The sequence below is a fragment of the Chelonia mydas genome, chromosome 11 (genome assembly GCF_015237465.2).
Source record: "Chelonia mydas isolate rCheMyd1 chromosome 11, rCheMyd1.pri.v2, whole genome shotgun sequence".
NCBI classification, from domain to species: domain Eukaryota; kingdom Metazoa; phylum Chordata; order Testudines; family Cheloniidae; genus Chelonia; species Chelonia mydas.
Genome location: NC_051251.2, coordinates 4,387,810 through 4,405,380, shown reverse-complemented (window position 1 = coordinate 4,405,380; position 17,571 = coordinate 4,387,810). Strand labels below are relative to the sequence as shown.

The 17,571-nt window shown below is 49.3% G+C and overlaps 1 protein-coding gene across 1 annotated transcript in view; it reads left to right on the top strand.

Annotated features, from left to right (window-relative positions):
- Positions 1-5,729: 5,729 nt before the first annotated feature.
- Positions 5,730-17,571, top strand: part of IGFBP2 (insulin like growth factor binding protein 2) — a 99,314-nt gene continuing 87,472 nt past the window's right edge. Inside the window, exon 1 of the mRNA XM_037912709.2 lies at positions 5,730-6,169. The gene's annotated coding sequence lies outside the window, so the exon portion shown is untranslated. The remainder of the gene's footprint in view (positions 6,170-17,571) is intronic.

The following is a 17,571-nucleotide window of genomic DNA, read 5'->3' as shown; positions in this document are numbered from 1 at the left end:
ATGGCTTCATGAGCCAAGGGAGAAAGGGGTAGGCTGGCTCCCCAAGGATTGTTCTTGGCATTTCAACATCACCAATGGTAATCCGCCAGTTGGGAAAGCGTAGCCTTTTATTTTATTTAAAGTGAATTTTGTAATGTGGTATTACACCACTGTGGGTTTGGCTCTGGTGGCTACAGTTTCAAGCTCAACAGAGTGAAAGTCACCTCTGCTACTTGCTTCAGGTTGCGAGTCCCTATGAACAAATAAAGACCAAGGATAGTGACTATACATACATTTCACAAGTACAAGGTCTAGTCTGTTTTACAAGTTTTATTAACGTTACAGTTAAGTTATGATTACCCAAGCATGTAGAAATTCTATAAAGACCTATGCACAAGTTACAAATATAGTTATACTCACATCCTTAATGATATGCTTGAGGTCTGATGACTGCCTTTCCAATTGATCATCAGTAGAGGGGTAGTTCCTGCTGGAGTTTCACATAGGGAGTTCAGTTTTCCCAGTCTGGGCACGCTCTTTTTAAAATGTGATTCTGACTACACCTCATTAGCATTTACCACATAATGCACCCTGCGGTTAGGGCCTGTATTAGAAAAATGTGACTACCACGTATCTTGTAAGCAAAAAATTACTCGTACTGTTAATTTTTCGCAATATCACCCATTGGCACATCTTTTCCTGTAATCTTGTGGCATTGGGTCATTCTTTGATCACTTATTTATGTCAAGCATTTCTTAAGCCTAAGGCCTAGTACGGCTCAGCCTGTAGGCCTTGCGTTTTAGCTCTCCTTACTTAGATATTAACCAATTTATTTGAGCATGAGCTTTCGTGAGCTACAGCTCACTTCATCGGATGCATCCGATGAAGTGAGCTGTAGCTCACGAAAGCTCATGCTCAAATAAATTGGTTAGTCTCTAAGGTGCCACAAGTCCTCCTTTTCTTTTTGCGAATACAGACTAACACGGCTGTTACTCTGAAACATTACTTAGATATGTAATACATAATTATCCCTACTTACTAGTGATGAACTTATATTTCTATCATTCTACGATTTAACTCTATTTAGCATACAATGGTTATATATGACTTAACATGTTTGTTAATGATAACATCACACAATAAATGAACAATAAACTAAAGTAACTGGCTACAAAATAAAGTCCCTCTTGTAGCTTTCTGAACAATCCTGTGTCTTAAAGATGTGAGCGTCACACACCTTCCCTGACCAGCCAACAATGATGAAGTGTCCTCAGTGATCCACCAGCTCTTCCATAGCCACAGAAAAGTAGCCCTTTTTGTTCTCTTGAGCGAGGTGGTGTGATGCCAAAATAGGGATGTGTGTGCCTTCTATTGCTCCACCGCAGTTCGGGAACCCCACTGCCGCAATCCATCCATTATGTCCTGCACATTGCAGAAAATCACAGTCCTGTGTAGCTGGAGACGATTAATGGCCCTGCACACTTGTATGACAGTGTCCCCCACAGTGGGTTTTCCCACTCCAAAATGATTTCCCACTGACCAGTAGCAGTGCGGTGTTGCAAGTCTCCCCAGTGTGTTGCAAGTTTCCCCAGCCTTCCACATCTGAAAGTTCTGTAGCCACTTCTCTTCATCCTAAACCTGCATTATGATGTAATCCCACCAATCAGTGCTTGTTTCTCAGGCCCAGAAGTGGCACTCCACCATCTGCAGCTGCTCCATGATTGCCACCAACAACCTGGAATTGGTTCTCGCTATGTCTCACAGCAATCTGTCCTTTTCCGCTGATTTGGTTCTTCATATGACTGCAAATACGGGACGATCGTGCTTGCAACGCTCATGACAATACTGCAGAGCTGTGCAGGCTCCATTCTTCTGTACGACATGGCAGACAGCAAGGAGAGCCATGTGGGTTTGTGGCATTTTAAAAAAAAGTTGTGAAAATTATGGGATATAGATAACATTATGGGATGGAGACCGTTGCACGCTGGCAAGTTGAACCCTTGCTCCCAGTCAACCCTACTCAACTCATTTCTGCCCTGCTATGCATTGTCAAAACTTCCCAAAAGACAGTGCACTGGACAGGTTGCACACTGCGATACCTACCATGGTGCACCGCACTGTGTATTGACACAAGTGCTCCCGGTGACTACGTGCAGTGCCGACGCAAGTATCCACATACATAAGTGATCTACTAATTGCGGTGACCTTACACTAATGGAACTTGCATCAACCAAAGTTTGTAGCGTAGTCATGGCCTTAGTCCCTGATATATTGCCAGGGTGGCATCCATCACACAGCCACTCAGGATATATCTATAAGGCAACTAGATGCCCGTGGCTGGCCTGTGCCAGCTGGAGTCCAAAGGTCCCAGAGCTCAGGCTCCAGCCCAAGCCTGGAAGTCTACACAGCCATGAAACAGCCCCACAGCCCGAGTCGGCTGGCATGGGCCCGGCGTGGGTTTTCTTTGGTGCATAGACCTTAAGGGTACATCCCTAACATAGGGTCCTGATCTTGTTTGAAGCCTCTAGGTAGCTACTGCCATAGAAATAGTAATAATGTAACTGCAGTTCTCACGCCTTCTCTCACTAACTTTTCTTTTATCTGGCTGAACTTACAATTGGCTCCCCTATTGCAGTGCATTGACTTTCCTTGGAGTAGAGAGAAGGATTGTCCAGGGGTTAGGGCACAAGCCTCGAACTTGGGAGAACAGAATTCTGCTCTGCCACAGATTCCCAACATGATCTCGGGGTGGAGGGATGGCTCAGTGGTTTGAGCATTGGCCTGCTAAACCCAGGGTTATGAGCTCAGTCCTTGAAGGGGCCATTATAGGGATCTGGGGCGAAAATTGGGGATTGGCCCTGCTTTGAGCAGGGGGTTGGACTAGATGACCTCCTGAGGTCCCTTCCATCCCTGATATTCTATGAAGTCAATTGGCTTTTGTGTGCCTCAGATCCCTGTATGTACTAATACTTCCCTTCCGCACCAGGGTGTTGTGAGGATAAATGCATCAAAGATTGTGAAACACTTTGAGATCTACTGATGAAAAGCACTATATAAGAAATAGGTATTATTCGATCTGCTGGTTTCTCATCAGGAGTAGGGACCAGGTCAACCTCCAAAGGTTCTGAGGTTTAGTTCCTTAAGCATCAATATCTGGATACCTCTATGAATTTCTGGAATCTGGGAAATATCACAAGGAGAGGGTTTTGGTCATGTGGTTTGGCACTTCCAGTTTCATCTGGATACAACTATGCCTTTCTGTTGCACCCTCCATCTGAGAATCATTAAGTGCATTACAAACACTTAGGGACCCATGCAAAGGAGAAAGTAGATATGCAAAATGTACCTCCCTGCATCAAGACTTGATGAACTGGAACATCTCTCCAGAAACTTATTTAAGACCAGTGATCTTTAACAGCAATGAATGCTTCTTATGGACTAGGGAGGAAGCACGGTTTTGTGGTTAAGCCAGAAACCTGGAAAGTAGAAGATCAGGTTTATATTCCTGGCTCTGCAAAAGACTTGGGATGTGCCCTTGAGGAAGTCACTTAACTTCTCAGTGCCTTTGTTTCCACCTCTATAAAATTAGGATAGCACTTCCCTACATCTCAGAGGTGGTGTGAGGCGCTGGGATAGATGGGGCTATTAAAATAATGGGTGTGGAAGTTCACCTTCCAGGGGTTTCTTCGGGAAACAGAGGGGTGCTGAGATTTCTCATGTATGTTTCAGCCTCAAACTGATTCTGCCTACTCCTTTGGTAGCCGCTTTCAGTCCTTCCGTGGCTGGGATCTAGACACCAAGTACCTGGTTTCTTTCAATCTGCCTGGCCCCGCTGTCAGTTTGCTTCTTCCACAGGGAGTACACAAGCTGGGCATATCTCAGCTGGCACGCAGAAGGGGCAGCCCTTGATCCCAATCTCATTCACCCTTCAAAACTCCAGTCGCTTGGCTGACATGGAAGCAAACACCAGCCAGATTCCTTGGCACAGGACCTGGAGCAGCCCCCTAACCTGGCACTGGGAATGGGGAGGGGCAGCCCCCCCGCCTGGAAGCCAGCACTGGGTGGCGGGGGTATCTCAGCCCTCCGGCACTGGGCGAGACCCGAGCCAAGCCCCTGGGACTTGCGGAGGCGGGGCCAGGAATGTAGGCCTGCCGCCCCCGCACTGGGTGAGGGGCAGCCCCCGGTCCCGATCCCCCCGCACTGGGCTGGAGGGGGCAGTCCCCGAGCTCGGCCCCCGCCTCCGGCACTGGACTGGAGGGGTATAGCCCCGATCCCGGCCCCCCCCCCGGCACTAGGCTGGAGGGGGGCAGCCCCCGAGCTCGGCCCCCGCCCCCGGCACTGGACTGGAGGGGGTATAGCCCCGATCCCGGCCCCCCCCCGGCACTAGGCTGGAGGGGGCAGCCCCCGAGCTCGGCCCCCGCCCCCCGGCACTGGACTGGAGGGGTATAGCCCCGATCCCGGCCCCCCCCCCCGGCACTGGGCTGGAGGGGGACAGCCCCCGAGCTCGGCCCCCGCCCCCCAGCACTGGGCTGGAGGGGGACAGCCCCCGAGCCCCCGCCCTCTCCCCGGCACTGGGCTGGAGGGGGCAGCCCCCGAGCTCGGCCCCCGCCCCCCGGCACCGGGCTGGAGGGGGCAGCCCCCGATTCCGGCCCCGCCCCCGGCACTGGGCTGGAGGGGGACAGCCCCCGAGCTCGGTCCCCGCCCCGGGACGGGGGCAGCCCCCGAGCCCCCCCCGGCACTGGGCTGGAGGTGGGCAGCCCCCGATCCCGCCCCCCCCGGCACTGGGCTGGAGAGGGGCAGCCCCCGATCCCGCCCCCCCCCCGGCACTGGACTGGAGATGGGTAGCCCCCGAGCCCGGCCCTCTCCCCGGCACTGGGCTGGAGGGGGACAGCCCCCGAGCTCGGCCCCCTCCCCCCGGCACTGGGCTGGAGGGGGACAGCCCCCGAGCTCGGCCCCCTCCCCAGCACTGGGCTGGAGGGGGGCAGCCCCTCGATCCCGCCCCCCCCCGGCATTGGGCTGGAGGGGGCAGCCCCCGATCCCGCCCCCCCGGCATTGGGCTGGAGGGGGCAGCCCCCGATCCCGCCCCCCCCCGGCACTGGGCTGGAGGGGGGCAGCCCCCGAGCTCGGCCCTCCCGGCACTGGGCTGGAGGGGAGCAGTCCCCGTTCCCGGCCCTCCCCCCCCGGCACTGGGCTGGAGGGGGGCAGCCCCCGATCCCGCCCCCCCGGCACTGGGCTGGAGGGGGGTAGCCCCCGAGCCCGGCCCTCTCCCCGGCACTGGGCTGGAGGGGGACAGCCCCGATCTCGCCCCCCCCCGGCATTGGGCGGAGGGGGGTAGCCCCCGAGCCCGGCCCTCTCCCTGGCACTGGGCTGGAGGGGACAGCCCCCGATCTCGCCCCCCCCCCGGCATTGGGCTGGAGGGGGACAGCCCCCGAGCTCGGCCCCCTCCCCCCGGCACTGGGCTGGAGGGGGACAGCCCCCGATCTCGCCCCCCCCCCCGGCATTGGGCTGGAGGGGGGCAGCCCCCGATCCCGCCCCCCCCCGGGATTGGGCTGGAGGGGGCAGCCCCCGAGCCCGGCCCTCCCCCGGCACTGGGCTGGAGGGGGGCAGCCCCCGATCCCGCCCCCCCCCGGCAGTGGGCTGGAGGGGGGCAGCCCGCTCCCCCGCGCGGGCCCGGCCGGGGCGGGGGCCGGGGTGGGCGGCGCGGGCGGCTCTAGGACCCGGCGGGGCTGCCGGCTCCCCGGGGGGCCGGGAGGAGGCTGCCACCTGCCCGCCCGCCCGCCCGCCCGCCGCCCCGCACTCCCGCGACGATGCTGCCGCGGGTCGGTCGCTGCCGCCCGGCTCCGGCCGCCTGGCTCCGGCTGCTGCTGCTGGCGGCGGCGCTGGCGCGGCCGGCGCTGCCCGAGGTGCTGTTCCGCTGCCCGCCCTGCTCCGCCGAGCGCCTGGCCGCCTGCGCGCCGGCCGCCGCCTGCCCGGAGCTGGTGCGGGAGCCCGGCTGCGGCTGCTGCCCGGTCTGCGCCCGCCTGGAGAGCCAGTCGTGCGGGGTGTACACGCCGCGCTGCGCCGCCGGGCTGCGCTGCTACCCGCACCCCGGCGCCGAGCTGCCGCTGCAGGCGCTGGTGCAGGGCCAGGGCACCTGCGCCCGGAGACGGGACGCCGCCGAGTACGGGGCCCAGCGCCGAGCCGGGCGCAGGTGAGCGGAGCCCGGGGGGGGCAGGTGAGGGTGGTGCGGGGAGCCCGGGGGGGGGCAGGTGAGGGGTGGTGCGGGGAGCCGGGGGGGCGGTGGTGCGGGGAGCCCGGGGGGGCAGGTGAGGGGTGGTGCGGGGAGCCGGGGGGGCGGTGGTGCGGGGAGCCCGGGGGGGCAGGTGAGGGGTGGTGCGGGGAGCCGGGGGGGGCGGTGGTGCGGGGAGCCCGGGGGGGGCAGGTGAGGGGTGGTGCGGGGAGCCGGGGGGGGCGGTGGTGCGGGAGTGGGGGAGCCGGGGGGGGCAGGTGAGGGGTGGTGCGGGGAGCCGGGGGGGGCGGTGGTGCGGGGAGCCGGGGGGGCAGGTGAGGGGTGGTGCGGGGAGCCGGGGGGGCGGTGGTGCGGGAGTGGGGGAGCCGGGGGGGGCAGGTGAGCGGAGCCGGGGGGGCGCGGTGGTGCGGGGAGTGGGACAGCCGGTGGGGGCGCACAGGTGAGGGGAGCCGGGGGGGGCGGGACAGCGGGGGGGGGCGCGCAGGTGAGGGGAGCCGGGGGGGGCGCAGGTGAGGTGAGTGGAACAGCGGGGGGTCGCGCAGGTGAGGGGAGCGGGGGGGCGCAGGTGAGGGGAGCAGGGGGGGCGGGACAGTGAGGAGGACCCCAGTGGGGGAGGGGAGACAGGCTGAAGGGGAACCTGGGGGTTGGGTGAGGAGAGCTGAGCTGGAGGGGGAAGGGGACCCCAGTGGGGTGAGGCTGTCCAGGTGAGGGGGAACTTGGGGGGTGAGTGAGGAAAGCTGGACTGTGGGCGAGCCAGGGATGCAAGTGAGAGGGACCCCAGTGGGGAGAAGGGAGCTGAGGCAGGGAGGCCCTGGGGGGGCAGGTGAGGGAGATCTCAGTGTGGTGAAGGGAGCTAGGCTGAGGGGGAGTCCAGGGGGGTGGCTCAGGGGAAGCCCGAGGGAGGGGTAGTGAGGGGAGCTGGGCTGATGGGGAGCCTGGGGAGTGGATGAGGGGAGCGGGGGGGCGCGACTGCTGAGGGGAGCAATGAAACAGCCCCAAGTTGGCTGGCATGGGCCAGTAGTGGGTTTTTCTTTGCTGTGTAGACATACCCTGAGGGTACATTGCTAACATAATGGCTGTGTCTACACTGCCGCCTTCAGCGCTAGAACTTTAGTCGTTCAAGGTTGTGAAAAAACACAACCTCCCAAGCGAAAAAAGCTTCAGTGCTGAGAAGCACCATTATAGACAGCGCTTTATCGCGGGGATAAAGCTACCACCCTTTGTTAGGAGTGGTTATTTTTTGTCACTGGGAGAGCTCTCCCCCGGCGATAAAGCGTGTCTACATTGCCCATGTCACAGTGCTGCCTGAGCTTGTTTGGAGCTTCTAGGTAGCATAAAGTGTGTAAAGATCTTTAGAAAGCCAGAACTCTTGAGAACACTGTTGATGTGAAATCTTGCTCAGCTTAAAGAAAACAAATGTCAATAGTCTGATTTTACACTCTCCAGAAAATTGTGGACACTTAGGTTTGTCATCTCGAGTTGACTTTCCAGTTTTTACTTGTGCTGTTAGAAGGGGGAGGGGGAGAGAAAAGCACAATAACTTCTGTACAAATTTAAGTGTAAGTAAGGGGTTTCCTTACTGAATGCTGTTTTCTTGCATTTGTGGGTTTCTCTCAGAACTTTTGTTACTTCAGTGGGGTTTTTTGTCTGGTCTTAAGTTTCATGTTTCCTTGCAGTGTGTGCAATTTTTTATACACACACACACACACACACACACACACAACAACAAATTTTAAAAACACTTTAGTGCTCTGTATGTGTTACTCTGTAATGCCCATAGGGATAAATAATGGCAAATGGAGCAGAATAAAGCATGCTGTTTTAATACTCAGAGCTGAGCATGTCTTTGCAAAAGGGGCTGGACATCCTCTTGCACCAAAGAGAGAAGGATTCAGTCATTTCGAGCTGCATAAGTTTTAACAGGTTGTTGCAACCATTGTGGGGGAGTTCCTAATAGCAGAAAAAACTGTCAGCTTCCCCTGATGTTCTTTTGTTGAAATTCATACTGTACCTTCTAGCTGCAACATGCACCCAAAATAAGGATGGAAGAGGTTTGTTTTTCCATTTCAAACAGTAACAGAGAACCATGAAATTCATTCTGCTCAGTTCTCAAGTTTGAGGAGCTGGGGAGAATCAAATTCTCTTTCAGCCGCTGATGTCAAATAGTTTGAAGCATGCTGTGCTGTGAGAGCAGTTTTCTCTTGCAAAAAGGCAGGTGCTGATCCTTCCTTTTTATGCATTTCAAGGAATTCACCCTGTCTTCACCCTTCCAGTTTGAACAGTCTCCTTTTGCTGGTTGGGGATTGGAATGTGAAACTCATATGTTGCTCTTTAAATTAGAGGGTTGGCAAGTTATTTTATATCTGATGAGAGGCAGGAAGGTTGCCCAAGTGAAACAAGGAATAAGACTCTGAAAATTCTCCTGCTGTGGGCTCCAGCATTGTTTAGTCTTCCACTTAGGTCTGCGATGCCAATCCAGAAATGGTTGTAGGCAGAAAGAAACATAAACCACCACACAGCTAGGAAACGTGCAGCACTGCTCGTTGCACAAGGGGTTTGGGGTAATTTGAAGCTGTTGGGAATGTCGGAAGAAAATAGCAGTCAGTGAAAATCTGTGTGAGAATTTATAGATGCACCCTTGGGGCCTGATGCCACAGGGTGCGGAGTGCTCTCAACTCCCACAGAAGCTGGAAGCTGAGATGCTCAGCCCCTCGCAGGATCTGGTCTGCAGCAATAGTTTTGATGCCATTGAAATTGTACTCTTTTTTTACAGTTTATTTTACATCATTTTATAGTAAATTTTACGCTCTGCCCACTGTAACTGTATAAGCTAGGGAACAAATTTGTTGCCATCTATCTAAAGTGCTTATATGGCTCCCACCGTATCTGAGGATCTCAGAATCTTTAACACATATATCCTTACAGCATCCTTGGGAGGTAGTTAAAATGCTGTTATCTCCATTTTACAGATGGGAAACCAAGGTACAGAGAGACTGAGTTGCCCAAAGTCACACAGGAAGCCTGTAGCAGAGCAGGGATTTGAACCTGGGTCTCCCAAATGCCAATATAGCTAGACCATTCTTATTCTCTGATCGCTGTTCTAAAGACCATATGAAATGATTTGGTGAGTTTCAGTCTATTTCTGAGAGGATGAGTGTCCAGATTGCTGTTTTTATTGAAATGTCTTTAGCCTTCCAGATCTTTCACAGTTTTCCAGAGGCTGTAGCAGCTAGTCTGATTCTTCTTATCATCTTCTTATCACGAAAGCTCATGCTCAAATAAACTGGTTAGTCTCTAAGGTGCCACAAGTACTCCTTTTCTTTTTACGAATACAGACTAACACGGCTGTTACTCTGAAACTTATCATCTTTACAATTCTCATTCTTCAGTACTAGTGCTTCAAGGTCCACAATTTTTTCCATTTCTTCTAGTTCTTTGTCTCGGAGTTTGACCTTTATCTCTTTCTTTTATCTTCCAGTGGTTATAAGTTTTGTCTTCTCTGTGCTGATCTTCAAACCAAATTTTCTGCTTTTCCAGTCTACCTGGTCAGTTGTTATCTGTAAATCTTCCTCGGTCAAAGCTGTGAGGTCAATATCATTTTGTGAATCTACAAACAAAAATCAGCATATAGGAGACGACTGCCATGCTGATAACCGTTGTATCAGTTGGAATGCGGAAGTATGAGGAAAGCAGATGAACGAAAGATTTTGACCGCAGAAATAAGCTGACTTGGGGCATACTGAGAGTTTCAAGACTGTAGGAAATAAAAATGAAGAGATAGGAAAACAGAGGAAGAAATAACACTGTTACAGGAGATTCAAGAAAGATGACTGCAGTGGTTTGGACATGTGCCAAGAATGGACCCAGAAAGGATACCATAGATGGCAATACATTCCCGTGTGCAAAGAACTAGAAATAGAGGAAGACTGAGAAATAGAGGAAGCTGTGAATCTGGCACCAGATAGAAAATGGTGGGAAGATTTAATTTGGCCCCATTGTCACTGTTGAGCTGATGGGTGAGAATCAAAGAGAGAGGAAAGAAGTGTTCAGATTACAAACACACGACTCCAGTCAAAATAATTGCCTTTCTCTTACACAGTTTTAGAGAGGCCAAGAACTGAATGGGCCATAGAGACTGTTCTTTTGCATTTTTACCCTTAGAGGTGATCACTCCAGGGCAGGGGTGAGGTTCACTGGTAGTGTTCACTGGTAGTGTAAGGGAAAGTTTGCTGTAACAATTCAGTGCATAGGAGTATGGGAATGAGAAATACTGGTTTTGCCATGTTGAATTTAAATTATTATTGGGACATCTAGGCAGTGTCTTCACTAGGACAAAAGGTGTGTTCCTAATCTGTGTTAGCTAATTTGAGGCAAAATCTTAGCTAGTTTGTAGTTTTCACATGTTAGCAGGTTGAAATAAAGACTGTGGGGAGACTAGACTTTAACTTGACCAGCTAACTTGTGTGAAAACTACGAATTGCTTTGTCTTCTTCACTAGGATTTGATCTTGAGTTAGCTGACCCAAATGGAGAGAACATCTTTTTTTCCTTACTGCAGATTAGGCTTTAGGGTTAAACCATGCTTCTAATTCTGAAAAGTGGCTTTAAAGATGGTACTCTGCATTGTAGGGTTCCTTGTTTGTGTCTCAATTATTCTAGCTCAAATTTAGCAAAAAGACTGTTTTTCTAACTGCCAGAGCAGCAGAATCAGCTTGGGATCATGGGATGTAAAAGTCAACCTTTGTTTTTTCTGGCTCATGTATCATCACTAGTAATCAGGGCCTTGTGTACTTTGCAATTCCAAGTCCGTAGAAACTGTCACAGAATTCACCCTTTGCCACTGACTTATGCTCCAGAATATCAGCTTTCATTTAAAAATAAGTTTCTAGGTCTTACGATTGCAAAGAAAACCTTCCAAACATTAACTAATCAGACAGCCTGAAACAATAGCTTGGAAAGGTGGAAACTGGCCCATTCACCTCAATAGGGTGTTAACTTTGAAAGCTAATAATACAAACATCAGCATCAGAATAGTTAACTTTTTCACTGTGGATCATTGTAACATCCAGCTATAGTGCTTATTTGACAAGCTCCAAATGCCTCACATCCTTGAGGGCCAAAGACCAAAAAGTAAAAAAATCTCCATCTTCCACCCAACAACTGCTAGAATACAGTTAAGCATTTTCAATCCAGATTTGTATCTCACATTGACAATTACAAATATAGAGGCAACATAAAATAAATTGAATGTACTATTAACTCGAAAAACACTGGGCAATGTAGTGAGGGTGTTTTTCATTTCCATCTTTGATCCAGTGAAGACCTCTGTGTTTTAATTTCTCTTAAGATGCTGCAAAATCTCCAGTCTTGTGCTGAAGTGCTACAGAACGCAGGGCTCTTGCCACAAAAGTTAGGTTACACTTTGTGTGGACCACACGTGAGTTTCCAGAAATTAAAATAACTTCAGATGGAATGTATTTAACAACTCTGTTGATGATGCACGAGCCAGAATAGAATACAGCTCATTCTCTCATCCTTGCTGTGTGGTGCTTCCAGAAGGTTGGTCATCTTCTTCGTATGGCTGATGTAGAGTAACTACTATAATTTTACATTCAGATGGTTAAGCCAGATAATTGTGTCAGGAGTACCGGAGTGTATCACTGTGATGTCTCCTTTGTATTCGTGAATCGGGCATTGAGCAGTTCCATGATCTGTTCAGGGTGACCGCAGTCACACACTGGAGAGTCTTTAATTTTCCATTTGTGCAGCAAGTATGCGCATCTGCTATGATTTGTGCAGATGCAGTTTAGGGTTGCCCAGGAGCTTTGCAGGAAATCAAAGCCAGGGGTCTACTGCATCAGGTCTTTCTCAAGGTGTGTATTTGTGACTTCTTGTGAACTCAGTTTCGCTTTCCAGGCTTCATCAGATGTGAAGTTGCATTGGCGAAGGTTAAATGCATGGGTCCAGAAAGGCTTACGTGACTTCAAGTGGTGGTGAGGGGCATTGTTAAGGTTCCGTTGGATGGGGAGATGTTCATTTTCCACGATCCCGAAGGGTTGAGGCATCACGGCGAGTGGATGGGGGAGCAATGTGCGACAGAAGCGGCAGCCAAGGTGTTGGTGTCGACTTGAGGGTTCTAGTGATTCACTGCATTGCAGTGTTCAGTTGGACATCAACAAGTTCTGGTCCATACGGGTGCACAGAACTTGGCTACGGAGTATATCAGGACCATCACTGTCCTTCCCAGTTTCTGGACCAGGTTGACCCCTGTTTTCATGTTGGCGGTTTCCTTCTTCAGATGGTCGTGGAAGGTTTAGTGTGCGATCCAGCTTCACTTGGAGCTAGTAGTGGGTTGGTTAATCTGTGTAAGCTTTTTTGGAGCAGGATGTGTCTGTACAGGACCTAGCACAATGGGACTCTAAACTGCCTGTGTTATTATAACAAATAATAAATAATTATGAAGCAGCTCATTGAATATAACATAGCAATTCCTATCTCCACACACTTTCTCCTCACTGAGGTGACAGTGGTGGTTTGTAGGAAGGGGTGAAGATTTTGAAGACTTCAGGACGCTTACTAAAGAAGTGTTTTATTTTTGTCCTGTCCGTTGGCAAATGTTCTGTTTCCTCCTTGTCCCAAGAGGCAATTGTTTCTTTTCCTCTTGGTTCCAATTTGTTGCTAACTAAAAGCGGTATTTGCTGAGGGAATAGTTAGAAGTTCTGGCTGAGAGAAACTTCATGTCATTTGTTTTATCCACATCCAGGAATTGAGCTCGGATAAACAATGAGAAGGGAGAACAGTGAAAAATGGAGCATAGGGGGTGTATTTATTTATGAAACTTTGCACTAGAGATTGTCAAATGATTAGCTGTGGTTTGTTTATCTGACTAGTTTAGCCATTGCATTTCCTCACAAGTTATTCGTGAACATAATGTGATTTTTACAAATATGTCTTTTTATTCTAATTGTTTACAGACTCTTTTGTACAAACATTTTAGCTGATAGAACTTCTTGTTTATGAATATTCAGAGTATTTGCTATTTGTGTCATATGCTAGCTCTTGTAAATCACGTGATATTTTTTCGGTTCTTGACTGGTTGATCTTAGCTTCATGAAGAGGAGGAAGGCCAAATAAACCATTGGCACTTTGATTCTTTCAGAGAAATTATGTTAACACATTAGGTAAAGAGAGAGAGAGACGCGCACAGATGGAAATAAAGTTTGAGGACATTGTAAAGCTTTTCTTTCGTACTAGAAAGAGCATTGGATCCAGTTATGTACCTAGATCCAAGATTTAAAACCACCTAGGTTTCTTTCTCTGACTGAGAAAGATATAAGCTATATCTATAGGCAGTTTAGCAGACTTTACATGTGTGTGTTTCTTGTCCTAGTTGCACAAAGTAATTGTGTGTGTGTGTGTGTGTGTGTGTGTGGGTAGAACTGTTTTCAAAGGTGTTTTCACACACATTCACCTGGCTTTTCCTTGGTTGCTGCTGTGTTACATGTCTCATGCACAACAGTATTTAATGCATCTGCCAAGAGTATGAATTGAATCCGTTGGTCTCTTTTATTACACATTATCACCAGCTGCTCACATCTGTTAATAGTTGTAGATGTGTGCTCAGGCTTGCAGTTGCCAGTTGAGGCTTTAAATATATTGCTTTTTCTTGTTGGGTTAGCTGTATTAATGGCAGGTCTCTGGCCCAGGTAGTTTGGGAAAGTGCTCTATTAATTGCCCCACTCCCAAACAATAACATTCTGTTTCATATGTCTGCCAAATGCACTTATTTGCTCTAGGACTCTCGCACCCCTCTCAAAATTCACAACAATCGTTTGTATCAGGAAAACGTAATAGTTCTTGTACGTGCATGGTCTATTGTGAAAAGAGTGAAATATCTGTCATAACTGGTGTGCAGAGGTTAGGGGACAAACCCCGCCCCTTGTTGTATTGATGATATTAAGCAGTGTCTCATAGTAATTGCCTGAACTGTTTGGTCAAAAGCAAGCATGATGAGTAAACAAGGCAGTTATAGCAAAACTAGAAGTAAAGTGAGGTCTGTGCTTTCAAAGATTAGTCCCTGAAAAGATACTAGGGGAAAACCCTAAGGTGGTCAATTCCAGGAAAGCGTCATCCTCACACTCTCTTGTTTGTGGTAGTGGCAGAGCACAGTGAACTGCTGCCCAGAAATACCAGTCTTATTTGCACAGGTTGATTGTGAAAAGCAGGAAGTCAGAGGCTAGGGGAGCCTTGTTTTGAGTATTTGTATATAGAAGATCTGGCAAATGTTCTTGTCCCAATACAGAAGGAGGCAGCAGAGTGTATCTGCAGCTGAGTCTGGAGGGGGTTAAACTGCTGGGAGAGAGAAAGATCATGTTGTTACTACCACAGGGCCAGTTACTCCTAACGACATGAGGGTCACCTGTAGAATGGCCCTGGGAATAAAAATTACGGCACTTGACCTGCTCCCCTTTCCCCATGTGGTGGGTGAGAGCTTTGGGAAGCAGATGGCTGCTGCCGCTCCATTGCGACAGGTTCCAAGCCATTCCTTTTCTCCCCCTCCCCCCCCCCGCCCCTTAAAAAGGCTGCCAGAACTTTGCCAAACAGTGCAGACTGTAATATGGCATGGCGTTGGGCAGTATGAGGGCATGCTTCGCAATGCCTATGGTGTATCTGTTGCTCTTATTTAAACACCCTTTAATTTGTCAATACATTTCTAGTTAAGTGTGCAGTCTCACTCGAGCCATGTACAGAGGTGCTATTCCCCGTCACCCACCCCGATCCAGGGAATGATCCTTCTTTGTACGCATCCCAGCTTCATGCTGACATATTTTTGCTGCCATATCACAATGCAAAATTATATCCAGTTTTAGGCCTGTCACCTTTACGCCACCTTCTTTGCCAGGCACTTTGGAACTGGGAAAGAAGCAAGTCAAATGACTACTCCTAAGGCTTGTACAGAGAGTCTCCATATTCAGTCACGTATGTTCTTGCCACATATGTATTGTGGCAATCTCCCTTGAAGGTGCTTTCTATGTGATTCTCCCGTTATTCATTGGCATGAGCAAAAGTGAGAGCTGTAACTTTTCCCCAGAATTTATCCTTTGACCTGATGGTAGGCTGGTTTTCACCACAGGGAGCTTTACAGTATGCATTAATGGCAATTTCTTCACTCCTCAGAGAATTGTGTAAATACAGTACCTCATTCTATGTGATTCACATAATACAGGCAGGTTTTTGGGACTGGGCTTGGAGGAGCAGGAGGATCTCTCCATTTGAAACTACAAAGGGGATTTGAGGGAGACAGTCTGGAGCTTCCTGAGCTGGAATTTGTCTAGGATGCCAAGGTTGATTTCTCATCTCTTAATGTCCCCAAACAATTTATATCTCCTGTAGGAATGGCATGTCTAGCAGCAAAATACCAACCCTACACTATCCCCAGCCCTGGGGCTACCACTTCAAGCATCTCATTAAGATTTTCCTTTGTAGGTTCCTGTCCAAGGAACTGGCCAAGCCTAACCTTGTTTAGCCTCAGAGCTCTCTTACAGTAACACGCCAAAGTGGAACGGCTGCTGTAAAATGATCTAATAAGGGTGAGGTGAAGGTTCCTTTTTAATGTTACTTAGAATTTTACACTCGCTGCTTCAGTTTGTGTGAAAATCCAGGAAAAATTGAAAATGACGATCTATTATTTTATTGTGTTTATTATTTGATCAAATCCAGAGGCTAGCAAATCCTTGTGTAGAGACCGGCAGAAAGCAAGGTCCTTCGTTTATGAGATTGCAATGGAAGTTTTCTATTTTAAAAAGAAAAGAGTTAGCAATCAAGGCACTTTCTTATGGAAAGAGATGGAATATTGGGCGAAATAACAATGATCCCAAATCACTTTTGCAAATGGTACAATAATGTTTCAGCATTTCAGCCATTATTCATAGCAAAGCTGCGTTGTAAAATTATGTATTTTACATAAATAAAATGGCTGGTAAAATTATGTATTTGCTGCCTAGTCTGTCTAGTCAAAGATTCTTGTGGCGTTAATTCTTTTTTGAGGAGCTCTTTCTTTGTATTTGATTACAGAACCAATAACTGGAGTGTGGTCAGTAGTGACGCTCTTTGTAGATTGTGCATGTGGGAATTGGGCTATGTTGAAATTAGTATTGTTTAGTCTTGCAGTTTTCTGTTCATACAACATCTCTGGAGGGATAGCAGAAATATAATGTTTTTCCTAGAAATTAATACTGTGTCCACATCATATTTGTGTTCAAAGACAATTTTTTGAGAATTTTATGTGAGATTTTGTAGCTTTTTCAGGTCATCCAGTAGATATGGCACATATAGTCCAGTTACATATTGTTGCAAATTTTTGGCCACCATGTTTGTCAATATGTTGCAGGTCTTGGCCACTCAGAAATTTCACAAGGGGACAGTACTCAGATCCTCCTGCTCCAAAGGCCTCTGCCACTTTAAATAAAGGAGAATCACCTTTAGCTACGAGAAGTATTGGATCTGTGATGCACAGTTGAGCAGTTCTGGTTCCATCCATTAGAGAACAGTGGTCTCACACAGACAGATTGAACCCTCTACACTCACAGCCCCTCTCCCAGACACACCAGTTCAGCGGTATATTTACATATTTCTAAACTCATCTTTGATTTAGGCAGCTGTAAAAAATGGCCATTATGAGCAGAATCACTGCAGTATTGGCAGTGTTGGATGCAACGTTTGACTTCATTCTGTTGGTAAGGAGTTAAACATGGTGCGGTTTGTGGGGAGATTGCATGCCAGACCCGTATATTTATAGTCATAGAGCCGAGAGAGAGAAAAATCTGCTAGGTCCAACCTAGTCCATCTCTCTGGGATCAGTCTGGGATGTCCCTCTACAGTATATTCTCAAGTGTTCTGTCCACTCTAGTTTTAATTGCCCTAATGATAAAGCACTTTTGCAACCAGTCCATCCTAATAGATTCCTCTCACCTCAGTGTTAGAGGAGTTTTCCTGATAACTATCCTACATTTTCCTTTTGCCATTTCATAGTAAGACAGGACGGGCACTTAAGTTCCCAAAGCAGTGACAATATGCTTGTCTCAACCTGGCCGGACAGTGCAATATGCAGTAGAGTGAGCTATCAAACTAATTTTTGTTATTTTCTGGGTTTCCTTCAGACCCTTATCAGAACTTAAAAGGTGATGCACACGCCTCTATTTCCTCTCTCCTCACCCGTTGCCTCTTCGTCTTCAATCTAGTGGCACTGCATCACAGCCACTTTGTCTGGAGGGGAGTCTCCAGAGCCTGTCATTGCTGCTCTGTGAAGTGTGATTATAACTCAGAATGTGATTCGAAAAATGGCATGGTGGGGCTCCATGTTTA